The sequence below is a fragment of the Palaemon carinicauda genome, chromosome 3, assembly GCF_036898095.1.
Source record: "Palaemon carinicauda isolate YSFRI2023 chromosome 3, ASM3689809v2, whole genome shotgun sequence".
NCBI lineage: Eukaryota > Metazoa > Arthropoda > Malacostraca > Decapoda > Palaemonidae > Palaemon > Palaemon carinicauda.
In genome coordinates, this window is record NC_090727.1 from 167,082,338 (window position 1) to 167,110,187 (window position 27,850).

Here is a 27,850-nt window from a genome sequence, read left to right on the forward strand (position 1 = left end):
AAGACGTCTTTACGAGATGTTGGTCGGTTGAAGCTGAAGGGGAAGGTGGGGCAAAAATGGCTGTTGTAGAACAACATCTGGGAACTTAGGAAGATGACTTGTAAGCTGTTAATTGGTTTAAAAAAAACCACCTGACAGATACATCATTGTAATTGCACAGAAAGCTTCCCAAACCATGGCAAAAAAAAACTTGTGCGCAATAAGTCCCCTTCAGTCTCAAAGATGTAAACAATGGACTTAGAGTGAAAAACATACTTCACATTTTAATAGACCGATATGTAAGTTATTATGCCCCAGCCCCTATTAAACATATAGAGAAGTATACCAAACTAGCCAGCACTCTTCCATTTCTTATAGCGAATTCCAGTTTCGCTAGAAATTAGAGTATCATATTTTTATCGTGCATTATTTCCAAAGCTCTGGTCTCGATTGTTATTCAAATTATAAAGATTTTGTTTTGCGTTATCGTGGTAACATCGAAATAATAATAAAGTACTACCAAGATCACGGTGTTGTTAAAAGTGAAAGTGCCACTCTTTGCCCCACCTGTGATTCTAAGTACCGTCTTGATCTTAACAAAAAAGCATTTCAGTGTGATAGAAGGCTTGTATTGAAAAACAAGAAGAAAGTGAAAAAGAGTGTGGTTTTTACGTATCCATTTTTAAGGGAACTTAGTTTGAAGTCATTTAGATATAGAATGTAATTTGTTACTTGTATATAATTATATAGGTGTTAAATTTATTTATAAATTTGTTGAAAATTAATTAAGAATTTCCCACAAAACTATAAATGATTGGTGCACATTCATTTGACATTGTTGTGCTTTGGGTATTGACTCGGAAAGGTGCAGCTCACCTTTACCCTCCAACCTAAGTAAGTACTCAAAGGGTTTTAGGCTGTCCTGTATTTGATATGGCTGTGTAAGCGGGCTTTGCAGGGGCCTAAGCTCCACCCCCCCCCCACTAGGTAAGGGTATGGCTACTACTATGCATTTCAGACCCCATGTTATACTGTTTTTCGCAAATATCTTCTATACAAACAACGGGATCAGTGTGATATTTTGTCACAGCTTCTTTGACACAGTCCGCTAATTTATGACACTACACTGCGATGCCAAGTGTGTTTCATTAATGAGCTTATTCTTGGCTTTCAAGCATAAGTTGGGGAGAGCCGAGTAGGCATTCGGACAATGGATCTCTGTGACGTAGGGGTGACGCGTATAACAAGCTACCTGTCAAGGTCGACATTAAACTATTAAGTAAGCATCCACTTCCCTTACTTACAGCATCCACTTCCCTTATTTATAAAGCATTTATAAGTAAATGCTTATAATAATAATAATAATAATTTTAATAATAAAAATTAATAATAAATCTTTAAATGATCACACTACTCCTCTAGCACCCACTTCCAACCCTACTCTTGGTCAAGATTCCAGGCTGTATGTTATGAGTATTTAGCAAAAAAAAAACTCAATTACGCGCGCCTTATTTTTATATAGATAAAGGTGGGAATTGTATCCATGAGAGAGAGAGAGTGTGTGTGTGTGTGTGTGTGTGTGTGTGCGTGCGCGCTTGTTATACACGTCGCACCTACATCACTTAGATCCATTGTCTGAATGCCTACTTGGCTCTCGCCAACTTATGCTTGAAAGCCAAGAGTAAGCTCATTAATGAATCACACTTGGCATTGCAGTGTAGTGTCATAAATTAGCGGACTGTGTCAAAGAAGCTGTGCCAAAATGTCACATTGATCCCGTTGTTTGTATAGAAGATATTTGCGAAAAACAGTATAACACGGGGTCTGAAATGCATAGTAGGTTAGGTGGTTTGTTTAGGTTAGCTGGTGGCCTTGTGTATTGCTAATTCTACATGTGCCATTATTCTTGTGTTAAAACGGATTCTTTAATTCATTCCCCACCCAAAAACCCGGTTTCCCACTGGGGATTCCCCAAGATTGGAAAGGTTAACAAGTAGGGTAAAAATACTGTTCATCTTAAAACGAAAGGTCAGCTTTAGATAAAGAACTAGATAATTCGTCAGAAAAAATATCAATTATTAGTGACGGAGTATTGTATAGAATTACCATTTAGTCTGATCATTGGAAATGGAAGCAAAGTCCATGTTCAAATAGACTGTGGAGCTCGAAGGTACAACCTACCCCTTCATTAATCGTATTTATCCCTATAAATTTGTGTGATTGAGGATTAATGCTAAAATACTACTCTACGGGGCTAACACGTTGCAAAACAGTCCTCTTGCCAGAAAATAGGAGTAGCGAGATAGATTAATCGCAAGCGAAGTGAGCATATGGCAGAGCAAATCCAATAAATCATTAGCTAAATTAAGTTTCAAAGTATATGTAATATGATGAACACAACACTGTTAAGAACAACACCATAGAAAATGAGATAGGAAACCCTGTTTTTTATGCATCTGGAAGTTTGGCAAGCAAAAGCTCAAGTGTTATGACATTATTTCATTACTGTTACTCGGTTATAATTATACGGTAACGTATTTAATACGATGACTGTACACAAAAACTTCTTGTGTGTCAATTTTATCAAAGCATTATGAGGTGTCAAAGGAAGATGTCGGTATTAACAATGCTGTATTTTTCAAATTTCGCGGGATTATCTCTCGGGCCTCCTGGGATTAACTCAGTGACCTAAGTACATTCTTTAACCAATCAGTTTACAGCTGTAGGAAAGAGTTGCCAGATATTGCATGGTTTTACTGATCTTAAAAGTGAAACGATAACATCACCTTCAGGCGGTGGGCGGAGCTATTGATGGATGTTTGTGTGTTAGCGGCAAGAATGTTTTTCATTTAGAAAGTCCTGTTTTCTTCGAAAATGACCTTTATTTTCATTGCTAATAAATAGTTGATATAACGTAATATATCCTAGGGTGGAAACCAAGGGTTTTGGCTGGGGAAAATTTACTGGGGAATCAATAATGGTAAAACTAACCTTTTCTCCTCTATATATTATTCTCTGGGATGCATATTGGCAACCAGTTCCCTTGAACTAACCTTTTCTTCTCTCTATCTTATTCTATGGGATGCAAAATAAATCCATGAAATATTACAAAATATTGGGCAACCTCTTTCCGTGAAATATATATTTCACTCCTTTGTTTACATTTTACAAACCACATGTATCTGCTCTTGTTCGTACATTTGTGCCTAGCATGTTATACAGTAACAACTTTATACTTCTTGCGCACTATCCCTCCAGAGGGTCTTATGCCTTCAGCCGCAGAGCCCTCTGCAACTGCTTTCCCACCTGAGCACTAGCTGGCTGGGGCTCCTCTGAGTCCCAACCAGTCAGATGATCCTTAAGAGGCGAACTTGGAAGCTGATTATGGTCAGTCTTCTGAGTGTGGTCATTGTGCTACCCACCCTCTACCTGAGTGAGTTCAGCAAAAGAAACTTCTCGCTTTTCTACCCTACGATGTTAAGCACCGTTCTTGTTCACAAGGTAGGCCTTCCTACCCCTAGTCCCTCCCCTCCCAGGATTTTGGAAACTATTAATCAGTTTGTCAATGCCTAGTTTTAGCTCGTTGGAGCAAGATGACAATGATGGACATTTCCCGGCTCTTCGGGACTTCTGCTCACAGGAAAGCCTTTTCAGTCTTGCTTGCCACTATCTGTGCTCGCAAGACTACTCTCCAACCTCCTGCGGGAGCGCTGACTAGTGATAGTGCTGCGTTTCCCGCAGCTGTAGCTTGTGAACGCACAAAACCTAGTCACGCGAGTTTTGCTCCACCTAGGTTTTGTCTTAGCAAAGTAGGCAGGCGAGCTCCTCTTGATGACAAAAGTCTGCGTGCGTATTTGGTTGCATGCTCATACCCTCATAGTGAATTTTTGACGTGCTATTAAGGTTGCAAGTGCGTGCTAGTCTTCATTGCACTACCGAAGAGGTGTGTGCGTGCTCTACTTTGGTAGCGCATGCGCTCTCATCTGTACGCACCATTTCGGTGGCGCATGGAACCTCGTCTTTACAACCACCTGGTCTCGCTAGTGTACACACTATGACACGTTTGTGTTCGTCCCTTTTTGGGTTCGCCTAGAGAGAACTTCGAGCACACTCACTTACAGCGCCTCAGCAGGCGTCACTTAGTTGGTGAAGGACTCTCCTTAATTTGTGGAGTTAGTTAAGGCTGCTACATGGGCGGGAACCAGAACAACCACCTTTCCCCTTGTAGTTCCTCCTTTGGGTACTCCACGTATCCCTCTTGAAGTTTCAGAGGCCTCTGGGACTGCCATTCCACCTTTGGATCCAAGGCGTAAGAGTTTTTCCGCAAGGCAGACTCCTGACCTGTACCCTCCTCCAGGTATCACAAATACCTGGACTCGAACACTTCTGTCCGGTCTTGATTCCAAATGGGAAAAACTAGGTATCATTTCAGTCAATCTGCTTAAGGAGAGAAGCAATGGCAAGTCATGCGTCCCCCAGTGGATATTTTGCACCCAAGAACTATTCGTTCATGGAAAATTACCAATAGAAATTTTACACAGCATATCTGCTCCTCCTTTGGAGCCAATTGCTTCCTCCTCTGTACATCTGTAGGTTTCACGGCAAACGGAGCCCCTGAGAAAGGATTCATTGTCATTCATTGTGGCCTTCACAAGCTAGCCCCGAGAGAGGAAGGATACGAAGACCATTCCTAAGAAATAGGCCTCGAAACATGAGGCTCTGGATCCTCGGAAGGGCACTTGTGGTTCAGTACCAGCCTCAACTAGACTGGAGGAGTGTACTGTAGTCTCCCTTCTAGGTCTCGAGCCCCTGCTAGGGACATAGTTGATGACTAGAACCCAAACCAGGCTCCTATGGATGTGAGCTGGGGACTGGATGATCTTTTTGATGATGGATTTGAACATTCTGATGAGGTGCTGCCCAAGTCTGCCAGTTCCAAGATTTCGCTTTAGAGCACGAGTCGGGTCATGTCTTCTTGCAAGCCCTTTCATGCATAAGGGAGGTCAATTCCTTGGGCAACCCTGACTATGTCCCTACTGTATTGGATCTCCTTTATGAGACCCTAAGACCCTAAAAGACTAGGGTAGCCTTACCATGGTTTACGAGGGTGAAAGGGACAAAGAAGAAGGCCTTTTCCCAGGTAGCAAAAGTATCTCTCTCGGGGCAGTGAACTCATCTCGATTACATCCTCCTCCATATGTCCGACACAGGAAGTACTATTAGGTCATACCGTTAGCGTTAGATTCAACGATATGACCCTAGAGAAGCTGGTAGTACTAAAGATGACATTCTCAGTGGCGTAGGCTGCGAACATAGAGCGGGGTGCAAAGTTTTCTTTGCAAGCCGCTTCATGGATAAACTACTGCTTAGGCTCAATCGAATACCTCTTCCATAATTCGGACTTCTCTGACGAGCAGATATGGTAATCAATGTCCACCTTTTTACTTTTCGGTGCTAGGACAGTAGAGTTCATCATGCACAACATTGTTAACCAGTGGTCTAACTGGATTTTGAAAAGGCATGACTATGATTTCAAAATTCCAGGGGCAAGTGCCAAGGAGGAAAGCTCTCAAGGATCACAACGGGCCAATGGAGTGTCGTTCCCTCTTTAATGCAGAAGGCGAGTCATGACTTTCTCCTCCATAGGGCGATGTCATCACACCCTTACTCCTTGGCATCACCCACACGGAGAGCTTTCCTGGTTAACCACCAATAACATAAGAGGGTCTAATTCGCGTAAACAGCCCACCTGTAGGAAGCAAGGCCCCAAGCAGCCCTGCTATGCAAGAAGTGATCAAGGCAGAGGAGGGAGAAGTGGTCATTTGCACTAGGGAGGCCATTTCTCTACCTGTCCACTGGTGGGAGGATGGCTACAGCATAGGTGGCAGAGATGGATGGCACACTGAGGCGAACCATGGACCGTCTCCATCCTCAGCGGGTCACCCTGTTCCATTCATTCTCCCTTTCCCTCCTTTTACTCATCATCCAGTGATGTCATGTTCATACGATATGGGATCTGTGAAGGAACAGGCCCTTCAGGTTAGTGTTCAGACCATGTTAGAGAAGGACTCTATCAGAGAGGTCATAGATGGGTCCTTGGGCTTCTACGGTTGACTCATTCTTGTAGAATAGGATTCTAGAGGCTGGAGACTGGTCATCGACCTCTGTCCTGTACGGATTTGTCCAATAAACTCTGTTGAAGATGGAGATGGCAGATATGGTCAGACAGGCCATCAAACCAAAGAACTACAAGATGACACTGGATCTGAAGGATGCATTCTAAAGATCTCAATCCATCTGTCTGTAAACAAATACTTTAGATTCATCCTGAACCAGCCCCCAGTTGTTCATGATGTTCCTCTCCCTAGTGTCAACCTGGGCTTACAAGAATGGGATTCGTCTATCAAATTATCTAGATGATTGACTGATTCTTGCATACTTGGTAGAGACCCCTCTAAACTGAGACAGACTCCTAGTTTTGCTATGATCTGAGGATCGTCATAAAGCTTGAAAAGTCCTTTCTGTAAATAATGTAGAAAGATATTGCGGGATGCCATGTAATTGAAGTTGAAGTTTGAAGTTGAAGTTTGATGGCTGCTTTTCCAGTCTCATACAGCAGGGGAACCCCACTGTCTATAGGACCTCCACTGTCGTTTTACCTTGTTCGTTCATAGTATTAAAAGTTTCATATCGCGTATTGTTCATTTACTGTTAAATCGTCACTGTCAAAAGACTCATGAAATAAGAAAAGTCTTCAGTTTCCTCTTGAAAGCTTTAATGTCTTCAATCATTCAAATGTTTCGCGGGAGCTTATTATATAGTCTCGGGGCCACATATTTAAAGGCCCTGGAGCCTAAAGTAGACACAAATCTAGGTTCCAACCGTTTGAAGCCATCTGTAACTATTCTCGTGTCGACACGATTTGTTGGCTGCGCAATATATAGCAATTTTCTAAAGTATTTTGGACGCCCTGTTCTGATAACTTGGTGGGTTATTGTACATATTTTAAATTCAATTCTCGCTTTAATCGGCAGCCAGTGTAAATCAATCAGTATAGGGGTGATCCTTTCTCTAGGTGGGACACCTTTTATCAGTCTTGCTCCTCTGTTTATTATGTTTTTAATTTCTTAAGTTGCACTTTTGGTAAATTGTAGTAGATAGAGTTGCAGTAGTCAATCCAGGTAATAACACAGTTTATCACAAGTTTCTTTACAGAATTTTCGTCCTGGTACTTTTTAATAAATGCAATATTTCTTATATGATAACTAGCAGCTTTTATTACAATATTTATTTAGACTAGGGAAACAGTGTAAGTACTGTATAATTAAGCCCTAAAGTACAGTGTAAGTACTTTACAAGAAAGGCCCTTAAAGTACAATGTAAGTACTTGACAGTATAGGTAAGGAAGTACGGTAAAATCCCTTAAATAGTTTTTGCTCTGCTTTGGCTTGCTTCTCTCTCAAAATAAGCATAGTCTTTGCTTTTCTGGTTAGGCAACTGATACATTGATGTTTGCATATGCCATCCACGCGAGTCGCCATTAAAGTATCATAATTACCTATAATTTATAACTTCCCCAGATGTTCTTTGCTCTGCTGTGGCTCGCTTTACTAGCAAATAAAAATTATCTAACTGCTGCTCTATTCTGACTAGTGGTACATGGATGAACAGCACACCAATCTGTGGGTTATTAGTAGTGGATATTTTTTAATTTCAGATGAATAACTAACTATACTGAACAGTGAGTGTTTTAAACTTGAACAATGACTGAAATAGATGAAATAATCTTGCTTTTAAGATAGATTGAATTCATCTGTATCAGACATCTTACTGTGATGCTGGAATTGAAGCGGATTGAAATAAATGACTCTTAAAAAGCAGCAACCAGGAACTTAAGAGTAATTTTTTGCTAGACTCCAATTAACCATAAAAGAAACCCTTTCTGGTGCAACTCAGGAACATAATGGTGGTCTACCCTTAAATCTGCACTCTTTGGTGTACATGCAACGGTTCCTCCTTTACTTAAACCAGATGGCTCAGTCACACACTGTTTAAAAGAAAAGGCAACCCTTTTGGCTAATGTTTTTGACATTAAACGGTAATGAAAAACTTGAACTTCCTCATTCCTTTTTTACCGAGGCTAAACTAACTAGTTTAGGTTTTCGATCTCGTGAAATTAAAGCTCTGTTGATGGACCTTAATGCTTATGGATGGTATTTTTACCTGTTTTTTTTTTTATAAAGATGGCAGAATTCCTAGCTTCAAAGTTGTGTTATTTTGCGCAAGTTAGCAAGAAGAGGAGCTTTCTGGGCTCCGACCCTTGCCGCCCAGTGAAATGCTCCTTTAGCACCATTTCTAAGGTATATAACTGCTATATATTACCAGAGAAAAAATTGCATGGGAATGCCAGGTTGAACCCAGCTCGCTCACCTGTATAAGGTGTCGATATAATACTGGGGCGTGATAATTCACAACCAGAGGCCTCACACCATTTAGATATCTCCTGTCAAAATCCCCGAACAGCGAGGTGCCGTTCAACATTGTACTACTACTAGCAATCCCACGCCAGTGACGACACTCCTTCTCCTTTATTAGCACGCAGTCTGATAACCGTATTTTGTCTTGTGTGTGAATTTCGCTGGTTTTTCTCTGGATTTACCTCAAGATGTCCGACTCCACTGTCACTAAATCTAAGTAAAGTACCAGATCTATGAGTTTTGGGATTTTGGAGGGGGCCTTGCCCATTTTTGTTTATATTATTCAGCTTATTCACGACCTTGCTGGGTCTCTCTCGGGATCGGCTCCTTCCTCTCTCTCTCGTTCGTTCTTAACGATTTTCAATAAGTCCTCCATACTGATTGTTTCTCGTTATGAACTTTATGGATTGCCACGGTTCACACACCGTATCATTTTATATTGTCCTGTTTTATGATAACAGTTATTTCATATTCATGTGCGTAGTTTTGGAGGTTGGCATGCCTGATCACCATCGGCGTTCTTTTCCACATATCATCTCTTGGCTTATTTACATTCGCACGCCACGGACTCGCTTATCATTTTAATGTCATTCGTATGCTTGCATTAGTTCGAGGGGCTTTCATGAGTTAGTTATTACAATTTAGTTTTCATTTTGTTAGCACTTCACTGACCCTGTGTTCTGTTGGTAGCCCTGCCTACTCCTAGCGCCGTCAGGCTTGGTTTTTCCTGTCTCTTGTTCGCGCCCTCGTTTGTTTTACGATTGATTTATAGCTAATTTTATTATTATTATTATCATCCAGCATGCCTTCCTCTCTTATTTACCATGTGTTATGTTTTTTTTATAGTGTTTGTCTTTCCACGTGATCATATCACTCGTGGGTCTGGCAGGTTGATATACCTGATATCGTCCCGGAGCCAACCCACTCCTAGCCGCCTCCCGCCGATATCTTATAGCGCTATGTACTCCTCCCGGGGGCATCCGCTTTGCACATGCGGTTCCCGTTGTTTTGTGAGGCATTCTATTATTATGCATTAACGTACATTACTTTTCCTTCCACTACTCTACCTGGTCGTAGTCGTTTTCTTTCCGTCGCTCGTTTGGTCGACGATCGGCGGGAAGTTTTCGGCTCGTTCCGTGGTACCTTATGTTATTTATTTATTAAGTTGTGTACGGGCTTCTCCCTCTTGGTCCCGCACGTCACGGACCCTTTTAAGATCCCTTTCCCCCCTCTGTCACGCACCTCACGGACCTCGTATAGATATATATATATATGTTTAAAGACTTTCATTACGGGATCCCGGGAGTAGCTTTTATTCATTACCATTCGGTCGAGTTATTTAGTTGAGCCCCGGAGCCAACGTTATGCATTATTACTTGGATTCCCTTTATTTTTTAGTCACGTTTATCTATTATATACGATCCTAGTTCTCGACCTTGCCTTCCATGATATGATCACGACTACGGTCTGACTTAATTTAATTTATTAATTTAATTTAATAATTTTACAATCAAGTAAAGCTGTTATTTGATATTTTAAACACCGGGGCCCCGGGGTGTCCCCTATTTTGCCTTCATTCAATTATTAAGGCATTTATATATGAATAGTTTTTATCATTTATTTGATATATGACTTATAACCCCCCGGACCCCCCGGGGTCCTCTATTTGCCTTCATTCAAAATATTTAAGGCATTTATATGGATAGTTTTATCATGGGTTGGAGATATATATATAGAGTTACAGCTTTCGGGCCCCGTGCCCTTCATTTGCTTCCATTCAGGATATTTATAGCTATATATATTCAACTTTATCACCATGATATTAACTTTTATAATGTTTAAGCACTGGGACCTCCGGCCCCTAATTGCTTTCCTTTAAGATACACATGTATCTTTTATCTTACAGACTCTCCGCTGTGTGATGACGGCATGTGCCGCTGTTCTCCACCAACCCTGCGGCCATAATGTGTGTCGTTCGCACGCTCACTGCTCTCTTCAAGTGGATGACCTAGCTGTTTGGCATCCGGGCAACTGTCCTGTCTGCTACAAATTGGCTTCCACTCTAACATCTGACTCGGTGAGTGCTTTTACTTTAATACAGACTTGTGGGGAGTTACATTTTAATGTCCTCTTTTATATTTTTATTACTTTAAGGCCACAGTCCTCTAGACTTCCTGCATGCCTTATATGTGCCTACGAAGTCCTTGGGCTTCTTAGTTTTTTTTTTGGCACTTTTATCCCTCACTAATAGTCTGTTCTCTTTCAGAGCACCCAGCTTGAAAAGGACACAGCCCGAGCTACCCTCAAGATCTGGATTGGCGGATTCGCCCGCAACGTGAAGGCCAGACAGCCTTATATCCTTTCTGAGGAATGGTGTTCCCTCCTCTACCCCAATGCTAAAACATCGGCTGCGGTCCCCAAAGCGCTGGCGGACCCGATCATCGAGAGCATTGCATCTCTTCTTCTGGCCCCGGACCAAGGGGAGACGGGCGGCAACCTAACTGAGGACGTCGCTACCCTCGACCTTGATGTGGAACCCATGGCTCTGGATGATCCCGACGCAGGTAGGGACGTAGGTGAGTCAGGTGGTTCCCGGGCTGGGATTCCTCTCCCTAACCCGGCTTTCTCTTCTACTTCTGACCAATCTTCTTTTCGAGGTTTTCCGGGGACAACCGGGACTGATCTCAGCTCCCGACCTGTTCCCCCCAAAGTGAAGGCTCATCACAAGCCTTTATATAAAACTCACAAATCTTCCCAAGACCACAACCCTTCGAGATCGTCACCCTCGGAGGCTAAATCCTCCTCCACCAGTCTCTCTCAAGACCCAATTGCTGTGCCCTCAACCTCTCAAGAAGTAGTCTCCGTTCCGGTACCTGTTCCCCCCCAGGCGGGATCGTTTAACATGGACGAATTTTCTGACAAACTGTTTGTTCGTTTTGAGTCGATGCTATCGTCTCATACGAAGCAATCACATGAGAGGATAGCTTCTGTGGAGCGCCTAGTCCAAGGCCTCATGAGTTCGGGGCTACCACCACCACAACAGCAGTACCCCATTCCTGATGCCTCCAAGCTTCCTCCTTTCAATAAGAATAACCCTTGGAGGTTAGCATTGCATGCCCCCTTTTCGGAGGGTATGCTGTCAATCGAGGGTTTCGGTACACGGCCTCTTACGGACTACGAATTCTACCCGCCGGGTCTTGAATTCCCCTTCCCCGGCTACGCTCGCCTCACAGAAGAAGCTCTGATCTGTTTAGATAAGATTCTAAAGGAAACTGTAATTTTTCCTAAGGAACAGGCACAGTCTGTCTTGGTTCGGCTGTTCCATGAGTGGGACTGTTTGAACACCATGCTTACGGCCCACAAAAGTTCGTACACTATGTTTGTGGCTGACGACCAAACCCCTACACCATGTGCGACCAAGATCCTGGAGTCGGTCTTCCAGGCTATCAAAGACGAGAAGCCTTTACCACAACTCAGGGAGACCGACTTAACCTCCCTCCTCTTTCCGGGGGACAGTGAATGTTGGCGGAATGCCCCAGCTACCTTTTCAGTAGGTAAGTTGAGCCCGGACTGTGCCTCGACGCAGTTCAGCGAACGGCTTCCCAAACTCCCAGAGTCTCTTCTTAAATTAGAATTTGATTCTAGGTGCAGATTTGGCAGGTCTCTCAATTCGGTCACCCTTTCGAATTGGCCGTTGCCACTTACAACAAGGAGGACCTCCTTAAGGCCCTCACTAAGTCGTTACTGCAAAACTTCATGGCCGACGCCTATGATTTTGCAAGCGCCAGGACCCGCTGTCGACGACACGTCCTCTGAAGCCACCATTAGGCACGAGCCTAATAGGCTCATCAAAGCTCCAGTCTGGGGCCCGGATCTTTTCCCGGAGGATTTGGTTAACTCGGTCCTTAGCGAGGCAGCTAGGGCCAACCAAAGCCTCAAAGTTAGATGGGGCCTCGTTCCAAAGAGGAGATATGAGCCTACTGGTACCCCAATCCGAGGTAGGAAGAGATTGAGGCCTTTCCACTCTTCCCAATTCAGAGTTCAACCGGTCTCAGTTCAACCGGCTCCCCAAGGCCCCCAGCCTTCTACATCAAAGGGCCAGCAGCAAGAGCAATATGTCCTGGTCCCTCAGTCTCAAATCACCTCGACTTCCTTCTCCCCCGCCTTTAACCCCATTTATGAGGCTCAGAGCTGCTTCCGTGGCTACCACCGTTACAGGGGTGCCAGGGGTGCCTTTCGTGCCCGAGGTAGCGGAAGGGGTTACCACCGGGGCAAGTCTTCCCGTGGAAGCAGAGGAGGCAAATCATCCTCCACCCAATGAGACAACGCAGGTAAGAGGGAGACTGTACCTTTTTCGAGACCGTTGGAAGTTCAGCGATCGGGCTTCCAGCATTATCTCCAAAGGCCTAGGGTGGAGCTGGATACAGGGACCTCCTCCACCGAACAGCTTTTACCAATTGCCAACAGCAGAACCAGGTTCCTTCACGACAGATCTGCTACAAAAGAACGCGATCCAAAGCATACGTCGCTTAAGATTTCAAGGACGCTTGTTCAGCGTGCCAAAGAAAGGCTCAGACAAACGAAGGGTAATCCTGGACCTGTCTCGTTTAAATTCCTTCATTCGCTGCGACAAATTCCTTATGCTTACCGTCTCGCAGGTGCGGACCTTACTTCCCCGTGGGGCCGTCACTACCTCCATCGATCTTACCGATGCCTACTATCACGTTCCAATAGCAAGGCATTTTCGTCCTTTTCTGGGCTTCAAGCTAGGCAAACAAGCCTATGCATTCAAAGTGATGCCGTTCGGGCTCAACGTGGCACCCAGAATCTTCACCAAACTAGCAGAGACAGTCATTCAAGAGCTTCGCACTCAGGCGATACAGGTAGTGGCCTATCTAGACGATTGGCTAATCTGGTCAGACAATGCCCAGAATTGCCGCGTAGCAACGAACAAAGTCCTCACCTTCCTTCGACAACTGGGATTCCAAGTCAACTTCGGAAAATCCCGCCTGGTCCCGGAGACCAAGTTTCAATTGCTGGGACTACAATGGGACCTATGCTCCCATACGCTGTGCCTCCCCAAAGCCAAAAGGAAGGAGATTGCGAGGAAGACGAGACAATTTCTCAGGGAGAAGTTGACCTCCAGAAGGAACCAAGAGAGGATCCTAGGTTCCTTGCAGTTCGCCTCTGTGACAGACATCGTCCTGCGGTCCAAACTCAAGGACATAAACAGAGTGTGGAGATCCAGAGCAACCGCAAAACGCCGCAACAGACGTGCCCGCCTTCCCCCAATCCTGAAGAAAAGTCTACAGCCTTGGACGAAGGTCAAGAATCTCTCCAAGTCGGTTCCCTTACAACATCCGGTCCCGGGACTCTTCGTCCACACAGACGCCTCCTTAACAGGGTGGGGAGGTTACTCCAAACACAAGAAAGTCCAAGGGTTATGGTCATCAGTCTTCCGAACACATGCACATCAACGTCCTCGAGGCCATGGCAGTCTTCCTCACTTTAAAACGTCTCAATCCAGCCAGGAATCTCCATATCAGACTGGTTCTCGACAGTGCAGTCATAGTTCACTGCCTCAACAGAGGAGGCTCCAGATCAGCCCAAATAAACCACGGCATGTTGCAGATTTTCTCCATGGCGGCAATGTACAAGTGGCACCTGTCAGCAGTCCATCTAGAAGGAGTCCGGAATGTGGTAGCGGACTCCCTTTCCCGGACGACTCCGCTAGAGTCGGAATGGTCACTGGACAATCGATCTTTCCAGTGGATACTATCTCAAGTCCCGGGTCTCCAGGTGGATCTGTTTGCGACAGAATCCAATTGCAAACTGGATTGTTACGTAGCCCCCAACCTGGACCCTCAGGCTTATGCCACGGACTCTATGATTCTAGATTGGAATACCTGGAAGACGATTTATCTGTTTCCTCCGGTGAATCTCCTGCTGAAAGTTCTGCACAAACTCAGATCCTTCAAAGGTCGAGTGGCTCTCGTAGCCCCCAACTGGCCCAAGAGCAATTGGTTCCCCATGTTGCTAGAGCTAGGTCTCAGCCCCCGGCGGATTCCCAATCCGGTGCTCACACAGACAGTACAAACTCGCAATGTGTTCGCTTCCTCAAGGATTCTGAATGCCCTAACTTTATGGACTTCATGAAGTTCGCAGCCCAACGAGGTGCGAGCATCGATCCTTCGAATACTATTTTCCTGGAATCTGACAAAAGGGTATCTACTCTCCGACAATATGACTCAGCTGTCAAGAAATTAGCTAAGTTCTTGAAAGATTCCCAAGTTGAGAAAATGACAATGAACCTAACTGTGACATTCTTCCGGACTCTCTTCGAATCAGGCCTGGCAGCCAGTACCATTACTACAATTAAGTCAGCCTTGAAAAAGATCTTCCATGTTGGTTTTGACATTGATTTAACGGATTCATATTTCTCATCCATTCCGAGAGCTTGTGCCAGACTAAAACCTTCCACTCGCCCTAGCGCAGTTTCCTGGTTTTTAAACGATGTTCTTAAGCTGGCCTCTGACACTCCAAATGAATCCTGTAACTATATGGCATTATTAAGAAAGTGACTTTTCCTTTTGAGCCTCGCCTCTGGCTCCAGAATCTCGGAATTGTCAGCTTTATCTAGAGACCCAGGTCATATAGAGTTTCTCTCTTCAAGTGAGGTCCTTCTCTCCCCTAACAAAGTGTTCCTGGCTAAAAATGAGGATCCCCAGAACAGGTGGTCCCCCTGGAAGATTGTTCCACTTCCTAGGGATCCATCCCTGTGTCCAGTTACCACCCTGAAATCCTACTTAAGTAGAACTTCCACTACAACCACAGGGCCCTTATTTATTAGAGAGCACGGAGGAACTATTACCCTTAAGGGAATCGGGCAACAAATTCTTTATTTTATTAAACAAGCTAATCCTGAATCATTCCCACATGTCCATGGTATTCGAGCTGTGGCTACCTCAATTAATTTTTTCCACCATATGAAATTTGATAAGCTCTCAAAATATACGGGTTGGAAGTCCCCTAAAGTTTTCAAGCGCCACTACCTAAAACCTTTAGAAGCTCTTAGATTTGCCACAGTAGCTGCGGGGAATGTAGTTCTTCCCGAGGGTACTGAGTCCTAATCACAACATCTTGCTCTGTCCTCTTTCCCTCCTGCCTGGCTTACCTGTTGTTCCTACCTGTTTTGTTTACCATGATGTATTATTTATTATTCAATTGATCGATTTCACGAATTATTTTGATTTCACTTGTTTTTGAAATCCCGAGCTGATCTTCCTTTGTTATGTTAATTATTTATATCTATGATTGTATGCTTTACTGCATTTTGCTTATCAAGCTGTATTAACATTATTCATACCTGTTGACATTCCCTTCGGGTTTCATTTTGATTATGTATCATGTCTAATTGTCTCTGTCATTTACGTGTTGATCTATTTTACGGGTTTCCATATCCCTCTTTTTTTATATTAAAATTCATCAGCTATATTAATTTTGTGTTATTCCCTTGAGGTAGTTAGCCATATTGGGTCCCCATTCTCTGGTACAATTTCACTGGGCGGCACGGGTCGGAGCCCAGAAAAGGGATTTTGACGTAGGAAAAATCTATTTCTGGGCGGGAGACCTGTGCCGCCCAGTGAACCCACCCGTCCCTCCCTAATTGGGCCCCAATCTGGGGTGCTATAAGGAGGGACGTCACTGGCGTGGGATGGCTAGTAGTTGTACAATGTTGAACGGCACCTCGCTGTTCGAGGATTTTGACAGGAGATATCTAAATGGTGCGAGGCCTCTGGTTGTGAATTATCACGCCCCAGTATTATATCGACACCTTTTACAGGTGAGCGAGCTGGATTCAACCTGGCCTTCCCATGCAATTTTTTCTCTGGTAATATATAGCAGTTATATACCTTAGAAATGGTGCTAAAGGAGCATTTCACTGGGCGGAACGGGTCTCCCGCCCAGAAATAGATTTTTCCTACGTCAAAATCAATTTTTAGCACTTGTTGGGAAATTGGTAATGTTACTCCTCTATGTAAATGTGTTTGTGGTAGCTCAAGTCCCACTGATTACCGCCCAATTTCCATAACGCCCGCTCACACCTGCTCTAGTAAACAACAGTCACGGAAAGCAGAGTGCTGCCCAGAGGTCCGTCTCCAGGTGTTGGATAACCACCCCTTCCGAGGGAGAGTTAATCTCCATCAGGTGTTGGACAACTTTACCTTCCAAGGGAGAATCGCCCTCCACCAGCCACTGTCAAGAAATCTTCCCGCTTGCGGGGAGAATGCTGACAGCAGCAACAGGGGTTGGTCGCCTTTCCCACCCACGGGAGAAATGGCCTATGCCTGGATGGTTTCCCTCTGGGGGATTCCTCCGGCGGGAATTGGAGTTGTCCATGCCCTGCTCATGCTCCTCATCACAGAGCTCTTCGGAGCTTGGCAATGACAGAGTCGGGCGGCTTCTTGCAGTTCCTGCTCCTCGCTGTCATACCCTCGGGTACAGAACAAGTTGTAAGCAATTTTCCTTCGGGGTCTTTGTCACAGACGGGGATGCATGCCAACTGATTTGGTCCCATAGGCTATAATTCTTCGTTGTTATTGCCGATGTCGTGCATAATAACATAAAAAAGCTCATGGAGCAATGTTGTGCCCTCATGGTTTCAATCTCTTACAAGGGAGAAACTGCTCTTTGGTTATAACTCTTCAGGGTTATTGCTTATATCATGCCTGTTGGACCCAATGAAGTTCATATAGCTTTGCTAGGTCAAACCCTTCAGGATCTCCACCTCATGGTTTCAACCTCTTATAAGGGTTAAATTGCTATTCAAGTTCAGCATAGCCTTTTTTGTTCCCATTCGAGGGGAGGGCATAAGACTTTTCACCAACCCTCTGGGGGTGAGGGAGTTGGGATGAGCATGAGTACAGTACTTAGCAAACATTAGTTGCGCAGAGAAGTCATGCGCACTGTTGCGCACCCATCCACTGAGCTCTAGCGGGGTAGGTGGGCGAGCTCTTCTGCCTGAGGAAGGCCTGCGAACAACCCAGGCTACTTGCCTTAGTATTACTCGCATAACCTCTACCCATTCTTTCAGGTAAGAGTCGACTCTCTCCTCCCCAGCGCTCGCTGACGCCCTGCACCATTCGCTAAAGCTCGCCATCTTTCACTAGCATTCGATAACGCTTGCACTTGGCCGCTAACGCTTGCTTGCCTAGTGTTTGTATTCTTTGTATACTGTGCCAACAAATCCTTACATGCAAGACTCTGCTTCTTCATGGAAGGAGAGCCCACCTGACACTAAGCATAGCGAGGTGTGCAGGCAAACTCCCATACCTGTTGAGGTTTGCACAACTACAGGCATTTGCTAACTACCCATAATACCTGTAAGAGCCTGATACAAACTCCTTCGGTTGCGCATGCACATGTTAAGTCGCTTCAATGTCTTCCTAGGACTCGTGCGTTGCATAGTTAATTTATTTTGGGGTTTACTATTGGAGTGGGGAGAACGAGAGGAGTACTGGTAGGAGTAACAGCTGTGTGCAGCTACCATTAAAAATGTCTTGGAAATGGACACAATTGACACCAGACTTTACTTTGCACTACTACATTGATCTACAATTGGTAGTAGTGTGTGGTTAGTGACAGATGGAAGGATATTAAAGAGAATTCAAAAGAAGGAAGATGAAGAAAAGATGATCAACAGCAGTGACTACTGTCATGCCCGAATGCCGGTCTTCGGAGGAGAAGAGTTATGATTGCTGGAAACAAAGAATTAAGGGAATGGCAGCATGTCACCAACGTTTGAAAGAAGAAACAAGGTGGGGGACTTTCCCTGCCATTCCCAAAAGGAAGCGAGGTGAGAGGCCAGGTTTTTCAAGAGTTGGACATTTAGCAGCTGGCAAATGATGACGAGGTGCAAGTTTTGCTTCAACACCTGGACAAGTTTTACAAAAAGGATGAGATATCAGCTGCATATGAGGCATGGCACAGCTTGACACAAGAAGGAGAAGGGAGATACTATGGAGAAGTACAATCTGATGTTTTGTAGAAGTACAAAGTGATTATACCTAAGTGCATTGCATTAAAGTTATTGGACAATGCTGGGCTAGAGGTGAAAGACAAACAAATAGTGTCGACAGCAGTGTCTTTCAGTGAGGCAGATAAGATGCTTGGCTCCATGCAACAAGCATTCAAGAAATTTTTTGGGAGTCAGGAAGTGTTGTCTTTTGAGGGAGTCAAGAAATAATGCCAGTGTTACTGCTGCAGTAGTGGTGCAATGGTGGTGAAGTCTGAGCCAGTGTTTAGGAAATACCTTAAGCAAACTGCTTGAGCTCGACCAAAGATCAATCAACTGTTTGCCAGCACAGGTAGAGTCAAGAGTAGGGTTACAATGCTATCAATATCTTCATGGATCAGGAAAGTTATCGAACTAAAGCAAGAATAGCCTCCTCAAGACCGTAGAAGGAGGGCATTATTACGTCTCTGGCATTCAAAAGAACTTCAATGTGACACAGGTTTTACAGGCTAGCATGTGAATTGTCAGTCTTTCACCGCCCACTACCTGCGAGATGTAACCCACAGAAGCCTCGACACATTCTCCATAGGTCTTGTGCTGGATGCATAAAACATAATCAATAACACTTCGGCTTCCTAGTAGGACAAGTAGCAGTCAGTGGAGGGTGGATGTTACCCAGCTGTAGGTCTAGTATGATAGGTGAAGGACTGGTCTTCCAACTTTCGTTCTCCCTTGTCTTGGGGCTTGAGCAAATGAGGAACTCTGCAAGGTGACGACCTCCATCTGTAAGTGGGTAACATCGTCCCGTGTATCCTAATATATGCATATATGTTGTTACGTCCCCGTTCTCCCAGCGAGGTGGGAGTCTGGTAACGTCCAGATAAGAAAAGCATAACCAAGTGAAGTCTTACCTTGACGAGTCGCATTGCTTAGTTGTCAAACCTTTGTACAATTGCTCAGGCCATTCTCTCATTGGGAGTTTGCGAGGTAATAGGGTGTACTCTTCCACAGTTCATACAAAGCATAAGAATCACACCCCAGGTCAGGGACCAGCTAGTTGGTCCTAGACTTCACCCACCAAGCGTGTCTCTCCATAGTAAAGAGCTGAATGGTTTGTATTTGGTGCCTGAACACTGGCACTATTTCCTGATTCCCCCAAAAGACAACATTTCCTGACTCCCCAAAAATTTCTTGAATGCTTGTTGCATGGCGCCGAGCATCATTTGGAAGTGATTTGCATTTTTCCTAACCTTACAAACCTGAAGCTCATTACATGTAGCCCGCTGTCACCTACCCCCAGGGAGTCCTGCCTGCAATAGGGAGCGGAAGTCAACATCAGCTACCAGAGTAACAGCTAAACTGGTTCAAGTGTAAAAATTGTTCTGAAGGATCCTTGTGTGGGATGGTTTTCTGCATAATGCAGTTGATGTACTACTTTCTGATGGTAAATAATACATAAAGCACGTTAAAAACCATTACAATGCAGATCACATACTGTCCTTTTCTTATTCAAATGAGATAATGACTGGAAAAGTCAAGTTAAAGGGTGGTTGTGTTAGAACACAGGCAAGTTCCTAGGTCTGCCTGAAATAGTTATTGTGAACCAGCCCATGGTAATTTGACGTCGGACTTCGGCTCCCTGTTGGAGAGTGGCTTGTGTTGGCTACTGCATGTATGAGCAGGTGGTGGGACTACTCCTGCTACCTACCCTACTAACCAGAGGAGGGGAGTAACGCCTCACTAAAAGTTTTACGGCTAGTTTCAGCTGTCGCTGAAATGTATTCTCATAGTAAAGAGCTTCAGTTTTGTATGGCTAAGAAAAACACAAATTATTTCCAAATTTATCATGTTTTTATCAGAAATTCTGTTTTTTTAGATTCTTCGTTTATGAAAAAATTAGACTTGTCTGTTCTTGTTTTGGAAAGGTAAATCTTCAGAAGTTAAAGGATTGACAGCTCCTATAGACTAAAATTTAGAAAATATTTGTTTTTCAATATTAAACTTAGCCGGTGATCATATAAGCTGTCAGCTCTGCTGCCCGACAGAAAAACCTAAGGACAAAATACGCCAGCGATCGCTATACAGGTGGGGGTGTACATCAACAGCGCCATCTGTCGAGCAGGTACTCAAGTACTCCATGTAAACACAGAACCAATTTTCTCTCTGTCGTGCCACTGGCAAGACCTACTAAATACGCTGTTGCTTACTGGATTGATTTTCACAGATTTTGGTGAAGTACTCATTTCTAGTTTTTAGCTTTCGCTTTGCAGAGGTTATCTTCAATACTTCCTTGCATTCTTTGATTGAATTTTGGATTATTTATTGACGACTTGGATAGATTTTGAATTTCCCCTTTGACTAATTCAAGATGGCTGACCCTTCTCAAGTCCCTAAATACAGGAAGTGTAGTGCTAGGGACTGTTCAAGGCGTCTTCCGAAGGCCTCTATCGATCCTCACACCATTTGTTCCAATTGTCGGGGTAAATCCTGTCAATGGGAAGATCGGTGTGAGGAATGCGTTGGGCTTTCGGAATTCGATTTTCTCGAATTCCTTAAATATTCACGTAGGCTAGAGAGAGATAGAGTCAGGAGGAGTTCATCTCGCTCAGTTGATTTTTCCTCTCCCCATGCCCCACAACCTATTCCTTCCCCTGTAGTGGTTGCTCCTGATCCCCCTTCTAGCACTCAACAACCTTCGATGGCAGATATGATGCGTGCCATCCAGGCTCTGGGTGAGAGAGTCGAGTCATTGGCGAGTGACCGTAACCAACTCATGGCAGACGTCAGGGAGTTGAAGGGTAAGAGTGCAGTGGGTAGTGACCTAGTGAGTGGAAGTGTTGTGAAAAGTGTTAGTGTTGCGCTTGAGGGTGCGTCTGTTCGTGCCTGTCGTCCTCCCAGTCCGGGACCTCTTGCAAGCTCCCAAGCCCAGGGGAGAAGCAATGTCGTACGACCAAAGGGTTCGACAGGCTTTAATCAGCGGACAGACGTTCCCTCCGTGGTTTCGGACGTATCTTGCCAAGATCGCCCCACCCACAATAAGACGAGAGAGCCCATTCATTCCTCGTCTGCGGAAGATGTTTCTCAGCAGAAACAATGGACCAAGGTCTCACGACCTCTCAAACGCAAGGTCCCTTCCGCGCAAGTCCAACGGCCCAGTTGTAGCCACTGGGTCAGTTCGGACTTGCTGCAGTCTTCAGATGACTGCACACCTCCTAAGAGAGGCAAAGCGGTACCGCAACAGGCAGTAACACCGTCTGTTGCCGCACCTGCTACTGTAGACCCTAAGTGGGCTTTGCTGCAGACCATGCAGACACAGTTGTCTTCGTTAATGCAGGACTTTCGTGCGGAGAAGGTTGACGCTGCACCCGTTAGCCTACAACCAACCACGGTTGTGCGTCCAGTTGACGCTGAGGCTACCTTCTCCCGCACTCCAGCTGTGAGAGTCCCGCCACCCATGCGCACTGTACCCTGCCAGCCGCATGTTGACGTTCGCCGACGCACGGAACCCTCCGTTGACGTTCACGAGTTACAACAACAACCTAAGTTGTTTTGTTTTGACGCGGTGCGTCAACCTCTGCAACCCACTGTGGTTACCCCTACTCGCCCACAGCAGACTTTACAGTCGGGAGGAGACGCTTTGCGCCACCGCGCAGCTATGGTTGTTGCCTGCTCTCAGACTGACCAACAGTTCCATGACGTTGCGTCCAGTGCAGTCACGCATGCACCCGTGCTGCCGGACTCAGCTGACCAGCCAATGCCTACTCCTTTGCCGCTTCCTCTTCAGCTTTCAGACGATGGACTCTCTGATGATGACGACGCTGCACACCTTGACGACCCGCACACGGACATCGACGAACCCAAGACCACGCCTCCCTCCCTGGACTTTAGAAAAGTACTTGCACTGTTCAAGGACTTATATCCAGATCAGTTTGTTTCTGCGGCCCCACGCTCACCTCCATCTGAGTTCGCTTTAGGCACGCAGTCATCCGCGCCTGCCTTTACGAAGCTCGTCCTCGCCCGCTCGTCCAAGAGAGCTTTAAGGGTGTTGGGAGATTGGATGCAGTCCAAAAAGCACCTGGGGAAGACAGCATTCTTGTTTCCCCCTGCGAAACTCGCTTCCAGATCGAGCGTCTGGTATGCCACGGGAGAAGTTCTCGGCTTGGGAGTTCCTGCCTCTGCCCAGGGCGACTTCTCAAGTCTAGTAGACTCTCCCCGCAGACTGGCAATGAGACGCTCCAAGATTTGTTGGACTCCTTCAGATTTAGATCATCTGATGAAAGGAGTGTTCAGAGCGTTCGAAGTGTTCAACTTTTTGGACTGGTGTTTGGGAGCGTTGAGCAGGAAGACCTCCCCTTCTGACAAGGAAACTTCCATGCTCATTATGTCCTGCATGGACAAGGCCATACGGGACGGTTCCAGTGAGCTTGCGGCTTCGTTCGTTTCCGGGGTCCTCAAGAAACGAGAAAACCTTTGCTCCTTCTTGTCAGCTGGAGTAACTCAATGTCAGAGGTCGGAGCTTATGTTTGCCCCTCTCTCGAAGTGCCTTTTCCCAGAGGAGTTGATCAAGGAGATTGCTGCCTCCTTGATTCAAAAAGACACGCATGACCTGGTTGCGTCATCTGCACGCAAAGCCACCCCTTTGCCTTCCGTGTCTAGACCCAGGATGGATACTCCAGCGTCAAGATTCATTCCGCCCTTTCGTGGCAGAGCCTCCAGCAGAGGAGGTGCTCGTGCCGAAGGGAAACGTGGGAGCAAGAAGAAAGGTACCAAGTCCTTTAGAGGCAGAGTCTGACTGCCACATTCTTCAGACAGCAGTGGGAGCCAGACTCAAGAACTACTGGCAGTCCTGGGAGAACAGGGGTGCAGATGCACAATCTGTGAAGTTGCTCAGAGAGGGGTACAAGATCCCATTCTTGCGCAAGCCCCCTCTAGCAACGACTCCCATCGACCTCTCTCCCAGGTATAGAGAGGAGGACAAGCGACTAGCTTTAAAGCAAGAGGTGTCTCTCTTACTAGAAAAGGGAGCGGTAGTCAAAGTCCGGGACCATCAATCCCCGGGCTTCTACAACCGTCTCTTCTTAGTGGTAAAGAAGACAGGAGGGTGGAGACCGGTGCTAGACGTCAGTGCTCTGAATGTCTTTGTCACCAAGCAGACGTTCGCCATGGAGACGGCAAAGTCTGTTCTAGCAGCGGTCAGGAAGGAAGACTGGATGGTCTCTTTAGACCTCAAGGACGCTTACTTTCACGTCCCCATCCACCCAGATTCCCAACCTTTTCTAAGGTTTGTTTACGGGAAGGTTGTCTACCAATTTCAAGCCCTGTGCTTTGGCCTAAGCACGGCGCCTCTTGTCTTTACGAAACTGATGAGGAATATTGCCAAATTCCTGCATTTAGCAGACATCAGAGCCTTCCTCTATTTGGACGACTGGCTTTTAAGAGCTTCGTCCAGTCGTCGCTGTCTGGAGAATCTAAAGTGGACTCTAGATCTGACCAAGGAATTGGGTCTCCTGGTCAATATGGAAAAGTCCCAACTGGTCCCATCCCAAACTATAGTGTACCTAGGGATGGAGATTCACAGTCAAGCTTTTCGGGCTTTTCCGTCGGCCCCCAGAATAAGTCAAGCCCAAGGATGCATCCAGAACATGCTAATGAAGGACCGATGTTCAGTCAGACAGTGGATGAGTCTGATAGGGACGCTTTCATCACTGGACCAGTTCATTGCGTTAGGGAGGCTGCACCTCCGTCCCCTTCAATTTCACCTGGCTGTTCACTGGAGAAAGGACAAGACGCTAGAAGCGGTCTCGATCCCTATTTCCGAGAAGATGAAGTCATCACTGACCTGGTGGAAGGACAACATCAACCTCAGAGAGGGTCTGCCACTGACTGTTCAGACCCCCAACCACGTTCTCTTCTCGGACGCATCGGACACGGGCTGGGGTGCGACATTAGACGGTCGGGAATGCTCGGGCACCTGGAACGCGGAGCAAAGAGCGTTACATATCAACTGCAAGGAGCTACTGGCAGTTCATCTGGCCTTGAAAAGCTTCAAGTCCCTCCTTCTAGGCAAGGTGGTGGAGGTGAACTCCGACAACACCACGGCCTTGGCGTACATCTCCAAGCAAGGAGGGACCCATTCTCTGAAGTTGTACGAGATCGCAAGGGACCTCCTCACCTGGTCAAGAGATCTAAACCTGTCTCTAGTAACGAGGTTCATTCAAGGCAACATGAATGTCATGGCGGACCGCCTCAGTCGGAAGGGTCAAATCATCCCAACAGAATGGACCCTTCACAAGAATGTATGCAAGAGACTTTGGGCCACATGGGGCCAACCTACCATAGATCTCTTTGCAACCTCAATGACCAAGAGGCTCCCAAATTATTGCTCGCCAATCCCGGACCCAGCAGCAGTTCATATAGATGCCTTTCTACTGGATTGGTCCCATCTAGATCTTTATGCATTTCCCCCGTTCAAGATTGTCAACAAGGTACTGCAGAAGTTCGCCTCTCACGAAGGGACAAGGTTGACGTTGGTTGCTCCCCTCTGGCCCGCGAGAGAATGGTTCACCGAGGTACTGCAGTGGCTAGTGGACGTTCCCAGAACACTTCCGCTAAGAGTGGACCTTCTACGTCAGCCACACGTAAAGAAGGTACACCCAAGCCTCCACGCTCTTCGTCTGACTGCCTTCAGACTATCGAAAGACTCTCAAGAGCTAGAGGCTTTTCGAAGGAGGCAGCCAGGGCGATTGCTAGAGCAAGGAGGACATCCACTCTTAGAGTCTACCAGTCGAAGTGGGAAGTCTTCCGAACCTGGTGCAAGTCAGTATCAGTATCCTCAACCAGTACCTCTGTAACTCAAATAGCTGACTTCCTTTTATATCTGAGGAAGGAAAGATCTCTTTCAGCTCCCACGATCAAGGGTTACAGAAGCATGTTGGCAGCAGTCTTCCGTCACAGAGGCTTAGATCTTTCCAACAACAAAGATCTACAGGACCTCCTTAAGTCTTTTGAGACCTCGAAGGAGCGTCGTTTGGCCACACCAGGTTGGAATTTAGACGTGGTACTAAGATTCCTTATGTCAGAAAGGTTCGAGCCGCTACAATCAGCCTCCTTTAAAGATCTCACTTTAAAGACTCTTTTCCTCGTCTGCTTAGCTACAGCTAAAAGAGTCAGTGAGATACACACCTTCAGCAGGAACATCGGATTTTCATCTGAAACGGCTACATGTTCTTTGCAGCTTGGTTTTCTAGCCAAAAACGAACTACCTTCTCGTCCTTGGCCGAAATCGTTCGATATTCCAAGCCTTTCTAATTTGGTTGGAAATGAACTAGAAAGAGTCTTGTGCCCTGTTAGAGCTCTTAAGTTCTATTTAAAACGAACTAAACCTTTACGAGGACAGTCAGAAGCTTTATGGTGTGCTATTAAGAAACCTTCTTTACCTATGTCGAAGAATGCAGTTTCCTATTATATTAGACTGTTGATACGAGAAGCTCATTCCCATCTGAATGAGGAAGACCATGCTTTGCTGAAGGTAAGGACACATGAAGTTAGAGCTGTCGCAACTTCAGTGGCCTTCAAACAAAACAGATCTCTGCAGAGTATAATGGACGCAACCTATTGGAGAAGCAAGTCAGTGTTCGCGTCTTTTTATCTTAAAGATGTCCAGTCTCTTTACGAGAACTGCTACACCCTGGGACCATTCGTAGCAGCGAGTGCAGTAGTGGGTGAGGGCTCAACCACTACATTCCCCTAATTCCATAACCTTTTTAATCTTTCTCTTGAAATGTTTTTTATTGTTGTTTTTGGGTTGTCCGGAAGGCTAAGAAGCCTTTCGCATCCTGGTTGATTTGGCGGGTGGTCAAATTCTTTTCTTGAGAAGCGCCTAGATTAGAGGTTTTGATGAGGTCCTTTAGTATGGGTTGCAACCCTTGATACTTCAGCTCCTAGGAGTCGCACAGCATCCTATGAGGATCGCGAGGCTCAGTAAGGAAGACGTACTTAAAAAGGCAGAGTAATTGTTCAAGTCGACTTCCTTACCAGGTACTTATTTATTTTATGTTTGTTATTTTGAATAACTGCTAAAATGAAATACAAAATACTTAGCTCTTAACAATGTAAACATGTAATGCTGGTCTCTACCCACCCCCCTGGGTGTGAATCAGCTTATATGATCACCGGCTAAGTTTAATATTGAAAAATGTTATTTTTATTAATAAAATAAATTTTTGAATATACTTACCCGATGATCATATATTAAAGGACCCTCCCTTCCTCCCCAATAGAGACCCAGTGGACCGAGGAGAAAATTGGTTCTGTGTTTACATGGAGTACTTGAGTACCTGCTCGACAGATGGCGCTGTTGATGTACACCCCCACCTGTATAGCGATCGCTGGCGTATTTTGTCCTTAGGTTTTTCTGTCGGGCAGCAGAGCTGACAGCTTATATGATCACCGGGTAAGTATATTCAAAAATTTATTTTATTAATAAAAATAACATTTTTCTAGGAAATAAACTTATAAATAGAAATCCTTATCCAAACATTGATTTTTCCTTACAGAATGCAAGAGGAAGGAGTCGTCTTGCTAGCAGAAAAGATAGTTAACAGGCAGCATATATGTAAAGATCTACTGTTACCGGTTCTTTCACCCTCGGATGCGTTGCTTTCTGCTTGGTGTCTGGTCTATCATCTCAATACAATATCAAGTACTGGAAATCAATCATCATAGAAAATCCTCAAGTTTTTAAGGAGTTACAACATTTATTAATAACGCCATTTGAGTCAGCTTTGTGAAAGTATAGAATTTAATCAGTGGATTGGTTGAATTATTTATCAATTAGGAAGATACAAGGTTAAGATAATCAGTAGTGTTGTTTAACTATTTATTAATTATAATTAATATACAAAGTCAAAGATATTCAGCAGCCCAGAGTGAAAGTTGAAATCATTACTATATTTTGTTGAGTGAGAGACATTATTTTCATGATCCAGCTTCCCACTGCATACATTCATTAAACTTTTCATTGGAATATATTTTTTTGTCATTCAGAACTATGCCTAATATAAACATGAAAATGCCCTCAGTGAAATTTTTACATGAAATGCATCGATGTTTTTTCAAGAAAGTGAAAAGTTTGACGCAGTACAAAGAAAATGTTCATCCCTGACCCAGCGTGGTTGTGCCCCATCTAGGAGTAATCAAGTCATTAGCACAGTATGATCTAATCCTTTAAAGTCAAAGTTTGGTTAGACGAACATTTTGCTGTCATTTATTTTTCTCCCATTTTCTAATTCAAATACTGGTTTGTACTGATTATCTTTTATGAATTGCTCTGGGGTGTCACGGAATTCATTTAACTAGTGTACATTAAAGTGTACATTTT

The 27,850-nt window shown here is 45.0% G+C and overlaps 1 long non-coding RNA gene across 1 annotated transcript; it reads left to right on the forward strand.

The window, feature by feature from the left end:
• The first annotated feature begins 813 nt into the window (after positions 1–813).
• Positions 814–27,850, forward strand: LOC137637993 (uncharacterized). Its single transcript, XR_011043845.1, has 2 exons — positions 814–873; positions 27,027–27,850. It is a non-coding gene; the product is annotated as an uncharacterized lncRNA (long non-coding RNA).